This window comes from Spermophilus citellus (genome assembly GCF_964194105.1).
Source record: "Spermophilus citellus genome assembly, chromosome: 4".
NCBI classification, from domain to species: domain Eukaryota; kingdom Metazoa; phylum Chordata; class Mammalia; order Rodentia; family Sciuridae; genus Spermophilus; species Spermophilus citellus.
The window spans coordinates 143,560,402-143,581,695 of NC_138185.1; the positions used below are offsets into that span (position 1 = coordinate 143,560,402).

At 39.3% G+C, this 21,294-nt stretch overlaps 1 long non-coding RNA gene across 4 annotated transcripts in view; it reads right to left on the reverse strand.

The window, feature by feature from the left end:
* Positions 1 to 5,890: 5,890 nt before the first annotated feature.
* LOC308646773 overlaps positions 5,891 to 21,294 on the reverse strand; it is a 42,276-nt gene continuing 26,872 nt past the window's right edge. For 2 of the 4 annotated variants that reach the window (XR_014021485.1, XR_014021486.1), the window contains 3 exons: positions 9,477 to 9,664; positions 7,074 to 7,249; positions 5,891 to 6,103 (listed from right to left, as the gene is read on the reverse strand). This is a non-coding gene — a long non-coding RNA (uncharacterized lncRNA). Of the gene's footprint in view, positions 6,368 to 7,073; positions 7,250 to 9,465; positions 9,665 to 21,294 lie in introns of all 4 variants that reach the window. The other 2 variants (XR_014021487.1, XR_014021488.1) reach the window with 2 other exon arrangements.

Here is a 21,294-nt window from a genome sequence, read left to right on the forward strand (position 1 = left end):
GAAATACTCCCCAGAAATATGGATCCTGGGCCTAGGGACAGGAGAGGGTGATGACTGGTATGTGCAGTTCTTTGCTACCAGGAAACAAGACAGCAGGTGGGAGAGAGGCCTTCTGAGACAAAAGGTGACACAGCATCCATGTTTGTCTATTACTGAGGTACATGTGGAGGGTGAGCTGGCCCACTCTGGCCTCTGAGGTGAGTGAAAGCCTTCACTTGGTTTCTGGAAATGTATTTTTAGTGGGTGGTGGTGCCTTGACAGATCATCACATGTCACTGCTGGACAATACATCTGTCCTTTGGCACCACTGGCAGCAGCACTGAGTGACAAAATTTATTATAGTAGCATTCACTCCCTAAACCTAAGGTGTGGTTAAAACATTGCTGTTTTTATTAGTAAAACACATAATGGGTTCACTCACATGAGTTCTGAAGAAAGAAATCCAGTTCCTCCATGATCTTTTTGCATTTTTATTTTTATTTTTATTTTTTTTAGAAATGACTAGAGACTTGGCTTCCAAAAAGGATGAATGACTGCCTGCTGCTGACTCACTGCTCAGCTGTGACTGCCTCTGGCCAAGAGGGAGGCTCAAAGAGCATCCGCAGAGGAGCCGCCTCCGAGTCCTTTTTGCTTCACATCAACATTCACTACAACCTCCCAGGGTCCTGGATTTTAAGCTTCTCACTGCCCTCCCCAGATCAGTCCCACTCCCCTTGACCCCACTGACCTGTTTTCTCTTCCCAAACCTAGACTCTTCAATCCTCAATGGGACATGCTGCATTTCTCCCCTCTCTTCCCCTTCCCATTCCAACTCAGCACAAAAGAAATGTTTTCATCCTCTTTGTCTGATATTATAGAGAAGGTACCTAATGGCATTTTAGACTGAGAAATCCTAAAGCACAAAGTCTAAATTCTAGCAACCTTGACTTAACCAGACCTTTCTGGGCCATTCCAGTCCTAAGCTGCTGGTTAAATCCTTCCTGAAGCTTTGGATGAAAAACTTTGTCACTGAAACAACTGAAATTTGATTTTGGAGATATTGATAGAAACCTTCACATGTGAGAGAGCTGTTAGAAAGCTCCTGAGCTGTGGTTATCTGCTTGGTGTAGTGACCCAAGTATCCTAGGATGTTTTTATCTATATTTTTCCCCTCAGGTCTGGGAAGCTAGCGTGGCCCTACTTAACTCAGCAGAGGCAGTTTACCAATCACATGCCCACTTACTCAGAGCATCTGAGGATACTAGCTGTCCTGCAGCTTTATACCTTGCCTAGGGTCAGCATCAATCATTACCTAGCATCTTAGTTCATTTTCCAAGATGGGTAATCTCTAATAAAAACAAATTTATGTCCAAGGCTAAAGGGCTGCATCTGGTAAAAGCCTGCATGCTGGTGAGAATTTCAGAGTGTACACAGCACAGGGCATTACATGATGGGGAGGCTCATACAAGAGACAGCTGCAAGTTAGCTTTTATAGTAGACCCACTCACAGTGGAGATAAACACATTAATTCATGACGGTTAGTCCATTAACCCATCAACCCATGATTGGATTAACCCATTCATGAGGACAGAACCCTTGTAACCTGATCACCTTTTAAAGGTCCCACTTGATTCTACCTCTTACTACCTCACAATGGAGATTCAATTTTAATATGAGTTTTGGAAGGGACATTCAAACCATAAAGTTTAGTGAGCCCCAAACTCTCACTCTAAATGCAGTGATGGGCATTGTAAAATCTTAAAGATGAGGAATTTTTGCTTGGGTGTCTTAGCTTCCCCCAAGCATTTAATCTTTTTAAAATTCATTCATTCATTTCCATATCTAGAGAGTCAAATTATGCCATTTGTAGACTACTATTATAGACTTCTATAATTACCATCTTTTAAAGAAGGAAAAGAGAGAACAAGCTGGTCCCTCTCATAGCTCCTCATCACTTCATACTGCTTACAGAGTAATTCATACAGTTTTGAAAGTAAATTAATTAAGTAGAAGTTTTGTGTTATTGTTGACTGGAAGAAAGGGCAAGGTGTTATACAAAAGCATCTTCAGACACAGCAAGACTTTTATAAGAAAAACGGATAGTCAACCCTTTCCATATATTTTCCCAGGAAAACTGAATGAAGGCTATCTTCCCCAGCTACAAAACAAAACAAGAGCCAGCACCTCTGTTAGAGACTGGAGAAGTGTTCAGATGAATAAGTAAAACTCAGGGCTTGAAGGTAGTCTAAGTAAATGCCTTCTGGGAAGATAAAATCTTGAAACTATGAAAAGGCCACAGTGGTGAGAGAAGAAATGACAGTGACACTTTGCACCTTGAAGGTGAGACCAGTTCTATTCCTTGTCCACACTGATGAAGGATGACCAATAGCCTCTTAACGAGCAGAACATGAAACTGATGCCAGAATCTTCTCTATTCCCTTTAAGTATGGTAGAATGTGGGTTGCCATTCTCAGAGAATCTCTTGCCATTATCATCAAGTTTTGTTTCTAACAACCCTTTAAAGCATAATTCTATGTGAATATCTGGATAGTTCCTCCCTGCTATAAATGTTGGTGTGCTCCCAATATTCACATGTTGAAACTTAATCCCCAAAGAAATAGTATTAAGAGGTGGGGCCTAAAGCAAATGACTAGGTCATGAGGACTGCGCTCTCATAAATGTGATTAATGGCCTTTTAGAAGAGGTTGAAATGCATGCCCTAGCTCCTTTGTCTCCTTCTGCCATGTGAGGGTATAGCAAGAGATACCATCTATAAAGCAGAGGGTACATCCTTACCAGACACTAAATCCACTGGCACCTTGATTGGGAACTTCCCAGCCTCCAAAGCAGTGAGAAGTAAATTTCTATTATTTATAAATTACCCAGTTTAAGGCATTTTGTTATAACAGCCTGAATGAACTGAGACATACCCCGTTGTTGATTCTGATACCCAGAGCATCCTAAGCACAGGAAATAGCCATCTCCTGCTCCTTTATCCCCTAGGAACTCTGTCTGAACAAGGCCTGTTTCCATCTGGACATATTGTTCCCATGTAATCCCTCTGCATAGCAATGTTCTCCAATCTGTCATATGTAGGCCATTTCAAAAAGACACAGAAGTTCATATGACTCTTGTGGTAGAGTGATTCCATAAGTGGCCTACATTTTCTGTGCTCATCAGTAGTGTTTCCCATACTGAAACTCTGGGATAGGTCATTACTAAGTAGTTTAAATTAAAAATGTGATATTGACTTAACATTAAACAACATTATTATCAGTTCCCCACATGAAAGGGAAAAAAAAGAAAAGAAAAATATGCTCGTCTTAATAGATAAAGAAAGATATTTAATGATTTTAATACCCTTTCATGGTAAAACTCTCAGAAAACAAGGTAATATTGTGGGTTGACCAGAACTCTCGTACTTTGCTTATGAGATTGTAGGTTACTTCAATAACTTTGGGAAACATTTTGGAAGTTTCTTAAGTTAGACACATACCTACTTTATTATCCAGTAAGTCTATGTTTAGGTAATTAACCAAGAGAAATGAAAACAAAATGCAGAATGACTTGTGTAAGAATGTGTATAACACTTTCATTCAAATATCCAAAATAGAAACAACCATTAGACAAACATTCCATTTATACAATGGAATATTACACAGTAATAAATAGGAATGAATTATTGAAACATACAATATCATGTTTGAATTTCTTAGAATATTATGTTAGAAATACCTCAGGCCCATAAACTGTAAAACTTCCCACTCATTCCCCTTAAATAAGACATCACGATGGATTAGTTTCATTTTAACCTGTGACACAACATAACTGCACTGTCATGTGTTTAGTGGTTTTATTTTGGGGGGTATGCTTCCACTCACCATTGGCCTTCAGAGGCCCGGACACAGTCTATTCAATTGTAGCTAGCTCAGGTGCCAAATAAAAGTGAAAGTGACACGATGTCTTTGTGGTTAGTTGAGAACAATCAACTGTTGATGAAATGGTAAAATGGCTGAGCAAGTATTAGACTGTAATCTAAAGACAGAGGTCCAATCCTCTTTTCACCAAGTCCTGAGGTGAATAATCATATTGAATTGCAAATTCAAAGGAGCAACTTCAACTTTGCTGGGGCTTCTCCCGCCTTTTTTTCTTATGGTAAGACATAGTACGTTATATGTTAATCAACATTAATGCTCAACCCCATGCATAAAGCATGTACAATCAACACTCACATGCCACATAAAACATTACATTCTTACTTCCAATAAACTCACACCCTAGAGTAGTGTAACTATAGTAATAACTGTAATAACTAATATAGGGTGAAAGAAGCTATACACAAAAGAATAACTGAATACATATAAAATTCTGGAGGATGATTTTAGGTATGGGAACAATAATTGCCTGTGGATGTAGAGACTGACTAGAAGAGGGATTGAGGAAACTTTCCCAGGCACTAAAGATGCCCTATGTCTTGACCAGGGGTATTGATTTCAGGGATATATACGTTTTTCAAAATTCATCAAGTCATGTACTTAAAATCTGTACATATCAGATTTATAATTTTAAAAGTTTACAGAATTTTAAGTTGGCATAAAAGAGGTCACCACTATGGATATCTGATTTCTAGAATAAAATCATCAGAAACACATTCTTCTCAGGATTCTCAAACTTTCCTTTGTTTCTAGCATCTGTGGATTACTTCATTGGACAGAGACTTGCAGGGGGAAAAAAGTGCACACAGCTTTATTTGATTTGGCATTTCTAGTTGTTTGCCATGGGATAGTTTAAAATAATCCTATTATTTTGTGCTGGAACCAGAAGTCTTTACCTTCTCTAGAGATTTTGTCTAGGGTACATAGTTAAGTATTATCAGTTGCCTCTCTCTCAGTCCCATACCTGAATATTGTTAGCTGAGCCACATGCTTCCCTATAAAGCATTGAAAAAGAAAGCAGAAAATGTGGACACGGAAACCAACATCTCCTTTGGGATGCCGACAGATGGCTATGTCATCTTCTATTCTTGTTTATCTTTTATCTTCTGTCTTGTATTTTTCACCCATGTTTAAGAGCCATGTTGAATTTCCCTCAAAATGTTACATCTAACCTGTTTATTGAGTTTTAGTGCTTGGTCCTAAATAATTAAAATTAAATAAGTCAACACAAAGGATCCAAGTTTTATTTGTGGTTAATTTAAATGCTTCTAAACACAATGAAAACCAAATTTAGGATCACTCACTGCAGCTATTTACACTGAACAATCGTGTGTACACGCAATGTTTAGAAGCTCTTCATCTACATGGGGAATTTCCTGGCTCCTGTGATTTTAAACTTCCCACGATATCATTGCACTAAAACTCTCATTTGTGCTAAAATATTTAAAACAGGGAAAAATGGCACCAGTGAGAGGAGTACCATATACCACATATGTGAGAAGGGTGCTTCTACTGGTAGGCATGTTAATCGGGATGTGAATCTGCAGTCTTTATTGTGATAGATCCACAGATGATGGAGGGAAATACATTGAAATTTTATAGAATGACTTCTATAAACATCTATTTCCCCAAACATCTATTATGGAATCAGTAGTGTAATTTTGTGTAATTGATAACCTCCTAATTACAGAAGTGCTTCATTCACATGCAGAGAGTTGGAACTTCAGCAGGGAAGAGTGACATCCCGGTATGCATTTTCTCAGGTACCCAGATGTTCAGACCTCCAAAATGAGAATCTTTCACAAAATCAATATTTTCTGTTTGTCAAGTAATTTTCTGGGAACTACTTCAAATATGCTTTCCAAATAACACAAACTTCTAATAAAGTTGAGAAATATTTATTTTAATTAAAAAATACACCTTAAACACAGTTGAATTGTTTTGGTCAAAGTGTCAAAGAAGTGCTAACTGAATAAAAATGGAACCATTTTTATAATATTCTAAGATTCATCAATTGAATGCCTCTACTGAAGGGTAGAAATGAGGAAATGCATTTTAAAACTTGGGGAAACTTGGTAAATCTTCCATCTTTTGTTCAGTCTGTTTTATAGTAGAAAACAGTGTCTTGCACACAGTTGATATCCAAGTATATATTTAATGATTGCAAGTTTTTAGTAAACTGTATTTATCTGTCAAGAAACAGAGAATAATTTCAATCTTTACATAAAAAAGTCTATGATGTTAATAATTTGCCTAGTACAGATATGATCTTAGAGTCACTTTGTAAAATTTCTTTGTACTATTAACTATTACATTAAAGTGCAGACACAGCTTAAAATTCTTGAATGAGGGCTGGGGATGTGGCTCAAGCGGTGGTGCGCTGGCCTGGCATGCGTGCGGCCTGGGTTCAATCCTCAACACCACATACAAAGACGTGTGTCCACCGATGATAACTAAAAAAATAAATATTAAAATTCTCTCTCTCTCTCTCTCTCTCTCTCTCTCTCTAAAAAAAAAAAAAAAAATTCTTGAATGAATGCATGCTGAGAGATGCACTTGGAAGACCTAAGCACTTGGCTCCTTATCTCAAGGTTCATTTCTTCCCATACCATTAGAAAGAGCTAATTACTTAGCTGTTGAAATCATAAGCCACACATTGATTTTTTTTTTTTTAATTTTGGGACAGGGTCTCACTAAGCTGCTTCTGGCCTCACTCAATTGCTGAGGCTGGCCTCAGACTTGTGATCCTCCTGCCTCAGTCTCCCAAGTTGCTGGGATTACAGGCATGCACCACCATGCCTGGCCCACACATTGATTTTTTAACTTTATAAGCTGATTCAGCAAATTAACAATAGCAAATAAATGTTTATTTAAATGATATGAAGTAAATTTGAAAACACTAAGTCAAAAATATAACTGTAGTAGAATGTAGGTGGTGGCTTTTTCTTATTTTATTGTTAGCACTAACTGCCCCAAATGCGTACCAAAATTAGCATAGCAGAAATAAGACCGTATGCTAAAATGATTTAACTTCAGACCTCATTGTTTTAGACATAAATGTGGGAGATTTTTACCATATTACAAATAGAAGAAAAAATGTGATGTCAGACTTTCAACAATGAGCCGACTGAGTGTTACAAGGTTGCAGAGAAAGTTTACCTGGATTCAAACATCCCTCTTCATCTATATCTTGCAAAGATGTGCATTCTCCAGTTCAACTCAGTCCATTCAGTTCCTCCCATATTTTCAAATTTTTCCAATAAGGAGGTAACTATTAACTTTTATTCCTCCCCAACTTCCACATGATCTTTTGGTTTCATGGTTTTGTTACATTCCTGAAATATTAATGAAGCAACTCAGAAATGCTTCTGATTCTCTATGTTGGGAAGCAGTAGATTCTAGTAGATAGTCCATAATCACAGTCACAATTTTTACTAGAATTCATTTTGTTCAAGTTTTGTAGTCTATATTATGAGAACATTACCCTTTAACCAGGCTTGATAGGCAGAAGCATATTCTGCAGAAATAGCATGTCTCTCTTTTCTTTTATCCTAGACAAATGTTCTCCATTGTATAATTATCCACCTAACCATGGGTTTCCATATGTCTTAAATGCCTTTGTGAAAATATAGCTCTAATTCTCTCAGACTTTTTTTTAGTTGTAGTTAGACACAATACACTTATTTTATTTATTTATTTTTTTATGTGGTGCTGAGGATCAAAACCAGTGCCTCGCACATGTGAGGCGAGTGCTCTACCACTGAGCCATAACCCCATCCCCTCTCTCAGACTTTCAACATGTCTTCATTATGAATTTTGTTCCACCAAGTCTACGATAGCTAAGAGATCATTTTGAATTCATTTGAATTTATTGTCCGCTAGTATAGGGAAAGACCACCCCAATGAGAAAAAACAGGCTGCAGCAAAAGGGTCATCCACCATCACTAGCATTTGGTGGAGACTCAAAGGCAGAGAGTAGGAAAGCTTTGCAGTGAAAAAAAAAAAAGAGAAAGCTTCAGGTATGCCTGATTGGAGGTTCTTGGCATGAGAAAGCTGAAGTTAGGCTAACCAGAAGTGGGATTTTGTGTGTGTGCATGTGTGTGGTACTAGGGATTGAATTCAGGGGTGCCCTATCATGAAGTTACATTCCTAGTCCTTTTTTATTTTTTATCTTGAGGCAGTATCTTGTTAAGTTGCCTAGGCTTGTGATCCTCCTGCCTCAGCCTCCCATGATTACATGGGATAGTGCATGATTACAGACATGCATCATCATGTCTGGCTGAGAAACAGGCACTTTATCTGACTGGTTTGAGAAGCATATATATATATATTTGTGTGTGTGTGTGTGTCTGTGTGGTGCTAGGGATTGAACCCAGGGCCTTGTGCATGAAGGCAAGCACTATACCAACTGAGCTATATCCTCAGCCCCAGAAGCTCCATGTCTTCTTTATGTGAGTATTGTTCCATCCAGTGCCTGTGAGTGATTCTTAAAAATAGACACACTTGTAATCCCAGCTACTAGGGAGCCTGGGGCAGGAGGATTGTAAGTTTGAGGCCAGCCTCAGCAATTTAGCAAGGCCCACAGCAAATAAGCAAGACCCTGTCTCAAAACAAAAAATAAAAAGGAAAGAGGATATAGTTTAGTTGTAAAGTGCCCCTCACTTCAATCCCCAGTAGCAAAGAAAATATATAGTAATAATAATAATAATAATAATAATAATAATAATAATAACAATAATAATAATAAATCTGACAGTTATTGACTAATTCCTGACCATTCTAGGCTGGATTACTAGAAGTCAAAGTTTTACTTCCTGAATTGGTAACTAAAGTTTGTGGGTCAGAGTTCTATTGTCATGTATGCTGTGACCACTATCTCTTTGTACATTCAGTCTCCTAAATGTCAAAATTTTCTTTTAGGGCTGGGGATGTAGCTCAGTTGGTAGAGTGCTTGCCTTGCATGTACAAGGCCCTGGGGTTCAAAACTCAGCAACACACACACACACACACACACACACACACACACACACAGAGTTTATGTAGCTACTTGGACTAGATCCAGGGATGACTGTAACTTGATGGACTCCCTAGGACCTGGCATAAGAGTTGGGGCAGCTAATGGAACATCCTGATATCTGCAGCCATATACAGGGGAGACAGTGGACTCAGTGACATGCATAAGGAAACAGATGTGATGATCCAGACTTCCTTCAACTACCTTCTCAAGATTCAGTGAGATCATTATTGGGAAAGGTGAGCACATGTATGCAGTCTTATGATCCCTGCGTGGCCCCATAAGAATGAGCCTTGGACCCAGAGCACTTCCTTACCACAGATAGTAGCATTCACAGCCTGTGTGAAGAATGCCTTTCCCTGTTTCTGACTCAGTAAGTAGTTCTGTGTTCTCTTAAGCCTGTGCATCTCTTGGTATCTGGCTAACCCCACTATACTATATCTGTTTCTGGTAGGGAGAGAACTGGGTCTTGGGTTTGCAGCATGAAAAAAAGCACACGCAGGTCATCATTCTGTGTCAGCTGACGACCATGGGTACCTGATACACACTGTTGATCATACTCCATGTCTTCTTTATGTGAGAATTGTTCCATCCAGTGCCTGTGAGTCTTGTTTTTATAGTGACGTTGAATCAGAGAGTGAGTTGACATCCCATGATTGCTGTTCCTGTGAAGTAACACTTCTCCTTTGGAGGTGATAACAGGTGTCCCTTGCTCAACATCTGTCATCAAGGAAATCTGTATAGAAAGAGGGGACCCAGGAATGAGAAAAAGGTCCAAGATAAGGGTTAGACCCCAATTTCTGGAATACTACCAGACACAGAATAGATAAACGAGTGAACAGAAAGACTGAGAAAAAAATGCAGAATGCACATCCTTATCCTGCAACCTATGGAAGATAAGAACTAGCACTGGGTCTGGGGTATAAGTTTCCAAGGATCAAGGCCAGAATTCAGGAACCATTAATAGAACAAGGGTCTAAGATTTTACTTGTCCCTGATCTACTCTAAACACTTTATGATTAGAAATTAAATGGTCCCCATGATTAGAAATTAAAGAAATTGTGACTGCCTAGGAGACAATGTCACAAGCCATGGCCTCTGCCATCAGGCCTAGTGTCCACCTCCCTGCAGGAGACTCTTGGGATTAAATTGCTTGGGTTATTCTTCCTCTCAGAGCTCCTCCTTCTCTGCCTAAATACACATCCTTGATGTCTTTCCAGCATTTTTCTGTGCCTGCAGGGGCATTCTCAGGGCCTCAGTTCCCTGACACCTCTTCTTCAGTGTTCCCTCTCCCACCTTCCCTTGGCCTTAGCTCAACCTGATCTACCCACCCACCTCCAGGTCTTCTCCATGGGCCCTTCTGAGTAATACATGCTCCTTCTCTCACACTTCCCCAGAATCTTCTTTTTATGCTTGTTATCATTGCTACTCCTTCATCTTGTAACAAGTTTCCTGCTTTAAGCTGATTCCTTTTTATCTATAGCACCCTCTACACTTCCTCTAAAGCCATCATGTCACAGTTGATATTCTTTCATATCTTCCAATTTCTCTTAAGATAAAGACCAACATCTCTCACAAGGCCCTGTAAGGCTGTAAGTGAACTGGACCTTGCCACCAGCACCCATGGAGAATAAATAAATCCCCATTATGCCTCTGGCTTGATGTCACAGTTAGTTTATCTTTAATCTAAGTGAACATGCTCTCTACCTCCAGGTCTAGAGGCTCCACCTCAGAGACTTGAGCCATTCCATCATTCATCCAACAAGTATTCATCAAGAGTGTACTCATGGGATTTTAAGGTAGATACTGAGGATGTGGCAATAAAACAGCAGATGTGGTTCTTGCTCCTCAAGGAAGTAAGATCCCATCCCAGTGTTGCTCAAATCACCCTGAGGTCCACTTAAAGCCCAAATGCTGGGCCCTACCCTCAAAGTCTCTTGTCCAATACATCTAAAGAATCTGTATTCCTAACAAGGTCCCAGGTCATGTTGATGCTGTTGGTCCAGGGACCACCCTTTAAGAACTCTTGCTCTTGGCAGAGCACACAGGTAAAATACAATTAATTAAACATTATTATAGAAAAAATTATATTGTTGACTTAGATGCTGAGGACAAGCACAGGATAATAGAGTCTACATTAGCAAAAGTTTCCCTTGAACTTTCATGGAGCTGAACCTTGGGAATGAGCTAGAATTGGGTATACAAAAAAAGACGGAGGAGATTCTAGGCAAGTAGCCTTTGTGAAGGCTCTAGGGAGAGTTAGATTCATTTAGGGAATTAAAAGAAGGCCCTGGCCAGAGGACAGAAAAAGAATGAGAACATGAGCTCAGGTAGTTAGTTGGACCAGGTGGTGTTTGCTGCTATCCCTAAGATAGTGCTTTGGCATTCAGGGTGCATGTGAGACTACCTCCTAGGAAGATTATTTTAAAAATTAATGCCCAGAAACTTGGATTTAATTGATCTAAGGTGGGGGCTGGGTTTTGGTAAGTTAAAAAAGAAAATCTTCCCAGATAATTATACTTAGTAATCCAGGGTTGAAACTCTAGAGAGATATGCAAACTTATCTTTTGCACCCCTTCTTCAAAAAAGACTTTTTTCTTTCCCACATAGTTGGATATGCTCTTCTGTTTGTGGCTGAATTTTCACTATGTCATCTTACTTAAAGTGTTTTGTTGTGTTTGTTTGTTTGTTGGGAGTGTAAGCATTAGAGAGAAGTACTATGTCTCATGTAATTGACTATTTCCCATACAGCTTAGTTTTCATGATTGAATAAAGAGCTAATATAGAGTGTTCATTATTTTGTATGTTTACCAATAAGTTTCTGGTCTTCTCCCATCTCACTGCTTTAACAGAGACCAATGATCTTCCATTCTCTGCTCACATTGTCACTTGAGTCAATGCATACCTATTTATAAGACAAGGGAAGGGGAGACGGGAGCAGTGGACTGTGGAGCAGAGGACAGCATCCTGAGCAAGGAATTTTCCCATGGCCTCAAGAGTCTGTCCACATGGGAGGAAGAGAAAACCAAGGAGAGACACCTGTGGGTTGAGTGTTTCCACACTCCACACCTGCTGCTTTATTTTGTGTTCACAAGTGACAGGTATAATTGGTACCATCACTCCATTTTTTCCCACGAGAAAACCAAGAGTAAAAAGAGTTTATATTACTTTCTTAAATTTATGTCACATTTTTACTCCGTGTTAGACACAGTATTAAATGTTTTCTTTTCTTTTTTTTAAATTTTTTGTTGCAAGGATTGAACCCAAGAGCACTTAACAACTGAGCCACATCCTCATTCCTTTTAAATATTTTATTTAGAGACAGAGTCTTGCTGAGTTGCTGAGGGCCTTGTTGAGTTGCTGAAGCTGGCTTGGAATTTGTGATCCTCCTTCCTCAGCCACCTAAGCCGCTGGGATTATAGGCATGTGCCTATAAGTTTGATAAAATAATTTCTATGAATTATTTTATCAAACCCTTAGAACTGCATCAGTTACCAAGAAACAGTTTTCAAGAGACAAAATAACCCCTCTGAACACACTAAGAGGTAAGTGAATTGGAAATCAGGCAGGACCTTTGAAAAGGACCCAAATTCTGGGCTTTTAGTATTAAGTAACAGACATACATGAGAAATGGGAACATGAAGTTAAGGAGAAAATTCTGTAAACTGACCCCTACATGCTTTATTTTTAAAAATCAATGTACTTGCATCCAGCCTAGATTAAGTCAATAGGATATGTTATATTCCTCAGCAAACAACCTTTTATCTGTAGGAGAAATGTAGGCCTGAAATGCCAATAAGAACACAAGTTACCCTGAAGTGGGGGCCTTTTGTGACCTTACACAGACCAGGTTCCAGAACTGGGGGAGATACGGATAATTCCCCTAACCATAAAATCTAAAGGCCACCCCCCGCATTAGAACTGCTCAGAATGGGCGTAAATGACCTGGGGTTGCCCTGAACCTTCACCATGCCCAGTGGGGACTTGGAAGTTTGGTTCAATCCTTCTGTCAGTCAAAAGTCTAGGGGTAGACCTGGGCAGGACTCTCTGGAAACCTCCCTGGGACTCCCAATAAAATTGGAAGGCAAGAGGGACATACCATCCTCTTCTCTTGGAGGACCCACTCTCTCACTTAAAAATGTTTCCTCTATCCCTTTTAATAAACTTTTAGTGCCTGCTACTCTCGATGGCATGTCTGAAATCTTTCTGGCATGATTGCAAGAATGGGTGAGAAAGGACCATCATGGCTGCCTCAGCTCCTTGAAAGGCCCTGGCCCTGTTACATTAGTACTATGCTGCCTCACTTGCCAAAGGGGTTGGACTTGGGTCTATTGAACCCCAATCCACTGGCTTTTCTAATGATACACTGAAGATGAAAAGGGAGAAGTTTCTGGCATAGAGAATGGAGGGTCAGTCAGGAAGGCCTTAGAAAAGAAAAAGGTGAGACACCAGAGGCCATTGGTTGAGATTTAGAGATATTGTCTTCCTGAGATGATCTGTGTAGAGCTCCATTCCTGCAGCAGAGGGCAACAGGGACAAAAGTGGAACCTGGAAGTTCTTGAAGATTCAAGAGGGGATGTAAATTGCTATTATGTGCATGAGAACACAAACGAAAAAGTGACACTATATAAATAGACCCAATTAAAAATGCACATGTGTTAAGGGCACTGCTAAAACTGGATTGAGGACCTGGAGCCAGTGGGTGTTAGCCTGGGAAGTGAGTGTGAGCTGGGAGTGGAGAGTGGGAAAGAAGGCGCAGGCAGGACAGATGTTTTGACAACACGGTGTGAGCATCAGGAGATGCTGGTTGACATTGCCAGGATGAGATGCAGGTGAGGATCTTAGCCAAGATGAGGCAAAAGATGAGGGCAGTGGAATTAGAGGTGAAAGGCGGGCAGGCCTCACTAGAGTTTTCAGAACCATAGAGTGTGGATGAAAATCTCTACACAATACAGAGCTGAATGGAGAGTTGCACTGTAATCCCAGTGACTCAGAAGGATCCCAGGTTCAGTGCCAGCTTCAGCAACTTAGTAAGACTCTGTCTCAAAAAGTAAAAAAAAAAAAAAAAAAAAAAGATGGGGTGGGAGGTTGGGGATGTTGGTCAGTGGTAGCGTATGCTTGGGTTTTTATCCCTAGTACCTCTTAAAAAACAGACAGATATAGAGGCTTGTACTGGCCAGATAAACATAATGTCTGAGAGCATTCCAGTATAGGAACTGTTTTATTTTACTCCTTTAAGAAGTCAGTAAACAAAACTACAACTTCACCCATTTCCTTACCCTGACCTTCAAATTCCTATACAACAGCCAGAGGACCAAGGATCTGCCCTGGGTGATCAACCACATTCTCCATTCAGCATCTAGTACAACGCTACTCAAAGCGTAGTTCTTAGATCAGCAGCATACACACCATCTCAGAGCATGTTCAAAATGCAAACTTAGCATCCTTTTCCTCATCCATCTCCTTAATTAAGATCTGGACTTTAACAAGATCCCTGCATAGCTGTATACACACTGAAGTGTGTCAAGCACTGATGGACAGTGCACAAGAGACAAGGGATTTTGCCTCTTATCCAGAGGTCAAGAACATTGCCCAGAATGCTAAGGAACCAGGGGGAATTTGTGAAGGAGGGAAGAAGCTCCTTAATGCTTCTTGTTGTGCTTATCTAACATTATCTGGTTCTGCTAGAATACTGAACCAGTGATGGAGGGTGAGCCATAACACGTGGTAAAACATGCAGTTCAACACCTTATTCTAACCTGAGTGATGTAAAAGGACTTCAGACAACTAATCCTGGTTGTTGTAACTCTATTAGGAAGCACAGAATCTCTAAAAAGTCCAGAAAATAGAGGCCCAGAGGAAGTTTCCTGAGCAATGAAGGAGCACAGTATATGTAGCACAGGGGACCAGTGAGTAGGTCAAGCCTCCAGGCTTGGTTGCTCCATATAACTTGAAATCATCCATGGTGGCGGTATGTATACCACAGAGATTAGCAAATACTACTATCATGGATTTACTTTTTCAGAGAGCCAGTTTACCACCATATAACTGTGGGAGAGTAGATAGGTCATAGCAAAGAGAAGGACCTTAATTCGTGTGCATAAAATGTGGGAGAAACTGGAAAGCAAGGAATAAGGGAAGGCCTAAGAAGGGTACTAGAGAGCCTTCATTCTAAACTCCTGGTATGACTGAGACTCTTCCACTAGCCTCATTTCTGTGTGTATGTGTGTGTGTGTGTATGTGTGTGTGTGTTGGAGTTGTGGGGGTACTGAGAAGTGAACCCAGGGGTTTTCTACTTCTGAGCTGCATCCCCAATCCTTTTTACTTTTTCTTTTGAGACGGGATCTCACTAAGTTGCTGAGGCTGGCCTGGAACTTGGAATCCTCCTGCCTCGGCCTCCTGAGTGGCTGGGGACAGGCTTTTGACACTGCACCCAGCAGTGTCAAATGAAGCCAGTAGCTTCATTTCTAAAACCACTTTTCACAGGCCTAAGTAGTGAAGTTTATCAAAGGTTCAAAGAGAATAAAAAATGTGCAAAATAATGTGCAGATTATAATCACAAGTTGACTAAAAAGACATAAAGATAACGAGGCAGCTATGATTTCAAGTAGTAAAATGTTCCCTTCAGTCCTTAGCTGCTGAGAAATAAGCCTGAAGAAGGTGGCCGGTGGGTTCATCTAGGGTTGGGCCTTTTTGTCAGTCACATGGATATTGTGTTTACTATAATTATTATCATGTTAGTACCCAAATCAACCTTTTCTGGTGTCTTAAATTTACCTGTGGGCTTCTGAAATTATTGCTACTTCTGGTTAAAAAAATTTTTAAAATATGTCATTGGAAAGTTTCTCTCCCTCTCCCTCTCTCTTTCAAGTTTAACTAACTTTTAAATGCATTTAATAAGCTATATGTCTGAAGTTCTCTGCTTCAGCCAAGCGACTTTCCTTAGTTTCCATTGAAAGCATCTTACACTTCCTCATCTCTATGGCTTTGCTTTTCCCATGCCTCTCATTTGGAATGCCATTCCTTTTCCTTCCCACCCTGACTTCAAGGCCAGACACCACTTCCTCCAGCAAGCTCTCCCTGATCACTGCTGCTGGCCATAACCTTCTTTTCTACTCTTTACCTATCAGTGTCTGGGCAAACCTCTGGGGGTAGGGTGGGGGATTGTGTCTGGTACTTTTTCAAGTGGATATTAAGGAGTGTGGCTTATCCATTGTAGATGCGGAATATGGAGACCTGACAGTCAACAGTTCCCTGCAGAAGGGCCCTTGATAAAAATAGCACACAGCTTCCCCATCACAAATCTCTCCACTGTCAAGTTCCCCAGTAGTCTTCTACTCCTCAGTGCCAGTAGCATTCTGTCCTCTTTGTTGTTCTAAAACTAGAAGTTGTCACGAGGGCAGTGGTGCCTGCCAGCCAGCTCAAGTGAGCAAAAAGACTTTGGTTTTACTCAAAATCTTTGGTTTTAGCAAAGTGCATAAAACCTAATTAAAACAACCAAGGATAAGGTGTATTTACGATATAATAGGCTTACCCTTGCTAGGATAAGGGAAAAGGTATGTTTCTTGACTATTTAAAATGAGTCTTTAATTAGTGAAGAGAAAAGCATAAAGTTTTGAGAACTGGGAGAAGGGAGGAGAGTGAATATTGCCAGAGACCCCTCTGGCCCCTCCTGACGGGAGCAGCACAGCTGGTAGGAGGGTGGCTGGGTCACAGGGGCTTTTTCTCTGCAGGGAGGACTTTTCCTCCAGGTACCTTTGCAAGGTTCAGTTTGTGTGGCATCACACGTGGACACAACCAGATCTGCAGAAGAGCTTCTAATTATAAACATGGTGTTTGTTCTCCTGGCATCTGATTTTCTTTTATTTACATGAAATTAGAGACATCAGCTTTGAATACTTGCTGACAATTTAATAAAAAAGAATTTTGGTTGTGAGTTGGTTGCTTTTTATTTGTTTCCTTGTATTTCTTAAATCAAGCATCTCAAATTCACATTGGAGGTGAGATTCACATCCTACTTTCTACTAGAGAAAATCCATAAATTAATGCAAGATAGGCATTTGGCCCTGACCAGGAAGGCAGGGCAGTGGTGAGCTTAGATAAGTCTTCACCCTCTCATGATTTTTCCTTGCTTTCTTTGGCCAAAATTAAGTTGTTTTCCATTGTATTGGCACAAGGTTATGGAAGTCACCTAGGGCTCACAGTAGAAGCCTTGTATCCTCCCCACCCCCACCTCTGCCAACACCCCCACTTCCCCTGCTTATGCTCATACCTAAATTTTTTTTTTCTAACTCAACAGAACCTGGAAATGTTTTGTTACAGGATAAAAATTCTTTCTCAATTCATCTCTCATACTTATGGTTCTTTGGTTGTTTTTCAAGTCTATCAAAGTAGAGATTTTAAAATAAGCAATAACAAAGATAACCAAACTCTGAATATTTTTTCTCATTCAAATAGTTGGTTGTGGGGCTGGGGATGTGGCTCAAGTGGTATCATGCTCGCCTAGCATGCGTGAGGCACTGGGTTCGATTCTCAGCACCACATAAAAATAAAATATATTGTGTCCACCTAAAACTAAAAGATAAATTAAAAAAAAATACTCAGTGTGCGTGTGCATGATATATTGGGGATGGACCCCAAGGGCACTTTGCCACTGAGTTACACCCTCTGCCCCCTTTTAAGTTTTATTTTGAGACAGGGCCTGGCTAAATCGCTCAGGCTAGCCTTGAACTTGGGATTCTCCTGCCCACCTCCCAAGTTACTAGGATTACAGGCGTGCTTCATGGCATCTAGCTCAGATGCTTTCATTAATCAAATTATCCTCCTTAAAGCTTGCTTTTTAAAAACATAAAAATAAATTTCTTTGAAACTATCTCCTTTTTCTTAGCCTCAAACAATTAAAATTATAATCTATTCATAGGTTCTGAGGGAGCTGTACATGATGGTTCCTTTGGGAGCCTAAATTTCAAAAGAATAAAAAGGATAAGCACAAAGAAGTTATTTAAAACAACTGACTGAAGCTCGTGTGGTTATGAACTCCAGTGTACATAGAAAAGTTGAGCTACATATGCTTAGGAGATGGGATCAGGGGATGGCAGAGACTGACCAGGGTGCTGATCCAGAAAGTTTACTATGTGTTGGGAATCAGGTTGGTTGTGCTGGAGAGATGTTTTGAAAGGGAATATTACAGAGATTAGAAGAAAAAGGAAAACGTGACTTGGCAGGAAAGATAATACATGATATTCTAGGCAGAGGTCTAACTGTATGCCTGGGAAAGGAGACAGGGACAGACACACAGAGAAAAAAAAAACCTACAAAATTTTTAGCTATCCTGATGGGTCTGAAATGACAACTCATTGTGATTTTAATTTGTGTTCCCTTTACTATTGAGATTGTGTGGCTTTTCGTGTATTTTTTTTTTTTTTTTTTGGCTGTGTTAAAGTCAAACAAAAATAAGGAGACAAATCTCCAATAGAGAACCTTTTATTTGGGAATAAACAAAGAATAGGATTGCAATCCAGAACACACACGGAACAGGCTGGGGTGGCCTCTGGTATGTCCGGAGAACAAAGGAAAGCTTGGGGGATTTTATTAGGATAGAGGAATCTATGCAAGTTGCTTTAAAAGAAAGTTCATTGGCACTTTGGATGTTAGTGGGAGTTGGCAAGATGTGACTGACAGGCGGTGGCAATGACTACGTGAAGTTAATCTTAAGGTTATAGTTGGCAGTTCCATCATCATTTGTGAAGCAAAAATAGTTGTCCCTCTACCCCAGTGGTACTAGGGATCAAATCCAGGGCCATGCTGAGCGGCTGCTTTACCACTGAGCCCATCGCTGGCTAAAATAGTATTAAAGACAGGAGGACAGTCTCCCTTTCTTTCCTTTAGTCCTTCTACTCCATTTGAGTGGGATGTGACAGTAATGACTCCAATTTGTACGGCTTTTCACAGTTGCATGGATATCTTTTGTGTAGTGTCTCTTCAAGCCTTTTGCCTATTTTTATTGGCTTGTCTGTTTTTTCTCATTGATTTATAAGAATTCCCTAAACAACCTGGATCTAAGTCCTTTTATACATGTATTGTATTTATACTTTTATACAATGTCACTCACCTTCTCAGTCTCTCATTAGTCCTTTTTGAAGCAAAGTTGTTGTTCAGTTTATTATTGTTTTTCTTTGTGGGTTAGAGTGTTTTCTGTTTAACAAATATTTGGGGCTGGGACATAGCTCAGTGGTAGAGCACTTGCAGCCCTGTGTTCAACCCCCAACACTTAAAAGAGGAAAAAAAATAAGTCTTTGCCTATTCTAAAGTAAGCAATATATTGTTCATGCTTTATTCTAGACTGGCTCTTTTTGATCTGTAATTCTGAGACTTAATTTTTGTAGATGGTATGAGATACAGTCGATATTTTTTTTTTATACTTACTCACTTGACTCAGCACCATTTATTAAAAAGGCTACCATTTCCTCACTGTTGTTTGGGGTGACATTCATCCAGATCAAGTATACCTATGTATGTGGGTCACTTTCTAGATTCTGTTTGTTAAAATTGTATCCCTGGGAGCTGGGGATATAGCTCAGTTGGTAGAGTGTTTGCCTTGCATGCACAAGGCCCTGGGTTCGATCCCAGCACCACACACACACACACACGCACACACACACACATTGCATCAATGCAACACTCTCTTAAGTTATTATAACTTCATAATAAATCTTGATAACTTGTCAGTCATTTAGCTTTCTTGCTCTTTAATGTTACCTGAGTTATTCTTAGCCCTTTGGGTTTCTATACAATTTTAGAATCAACATTCCCCTCCCCACTCCCCGCTCCCCACACTGCGGTAATTTTAATGGTATTGCATTGAATCTAAAAATTAATTTGTGTTGCATTGACATCTTTATAATTTAAATCTTCTGACCCATAAATAAGACATATCTCTCCACTGGTTTCACTCTTCTTTAATTTGTTACACTAATGTTCTGAAGTCTAAGTGATGAGTTCTTACACATCTTTTAATTGGATTTGATCCTAGTTACTGATCCTTTGTGATGATATTTAAAATGTAATTTTTCCACTTCATTGCTAGCATGTAGAGATGGAGTTGACTCTCTGACCTTATTATATTCACTTGTTAAATAATTGGAATGTAAAGTCTTTTATATTTTATATTCTCACTATAAACATAACTTTACTTCTTCCTTTCCAATTCATATACCTTTCTTCTTATTTCTTGCCTTATAGCACTGCTTGGGACCATTAATATGATATGGAATAGAAGCAAGATAACAGACATTTTTGTCTTAGTCACAATCTTTGGAACAAGTGATGAAATATGATGTTTGTTTTAGGTGTATCAAAGATACTCTTCATTACATTAATGCATGTGTTGAAGTGCTTGCCTAACTTCTATTTCAAGTTTGCTAAGAGTTTTTTTCCCTCAAATGTGTCTTGTGCATATATTGAAAGCATTGTGTGATTATTCTGTTTATTCTGTTAGTGTACTGAATTATGTGAACTGATTTTTAAATATTAAACCAATCTTGCATTCCTGAAATGAACTCAGCTTTTGTTATGTTATCATCTTTATTTTGCTATATTAAGGTGGCTAATATTTTGTTCAGGATTATTGCATCTATGTCCAAGAGAGAGACGAGTTTATATTTTCCTGTCTTTTCATATTCTTGTTAGGTTTGGGTGTAAGTTTTATGCTGTCTTCATGAAGAGTTGTAGAGTTTCCCCTTCTATCTATTTTCCAGAAGAGATTGTGGGAGGTTGGTATTTATTTAGATTTATGTTTAGTTAGATTTATTAGTGAAGCCAATAAGACCTCAAAGGATTTTTGGGGGATGGGGTGGGGTGGGAAATACATATATATATATATATATATATATATATATATATATATATATATTCAGTTTATTCAACAGATATAGAATTATTCTGTTTTCAAGGACTAAGGGGTGTAGCTCAGTGGTGAAGTGCTTGCCTAGCATATGCAAGACCCTGGGCTCCATCCTCAGCAATACAAACACACACACACACAAAGACACTGAAGAATTATTATTTCCATTTCTTGTGTTGGCTTTGATAAGTTCTATTCATACATAATTTTTCCATTTCATCTACATTTTTATTCACATAAATTTTATTATAATATCTTATTTGTTAAATATCTGTAGGAAATGATGCCCCCTCCCCCCTTTTTTTACTGGATATGAGCAATTTATGGTTTCTTTTTCTTGATTAGCATACCTATGAGCTTATCAATTTTATTAGCTTTTGAAAGAACAATTTTTGACTGTGTTGCTTGTATTTATTATTCTATTTTAATTTCTGCCCTTGTCTTTCTTTCCTTTGAATTTCTTT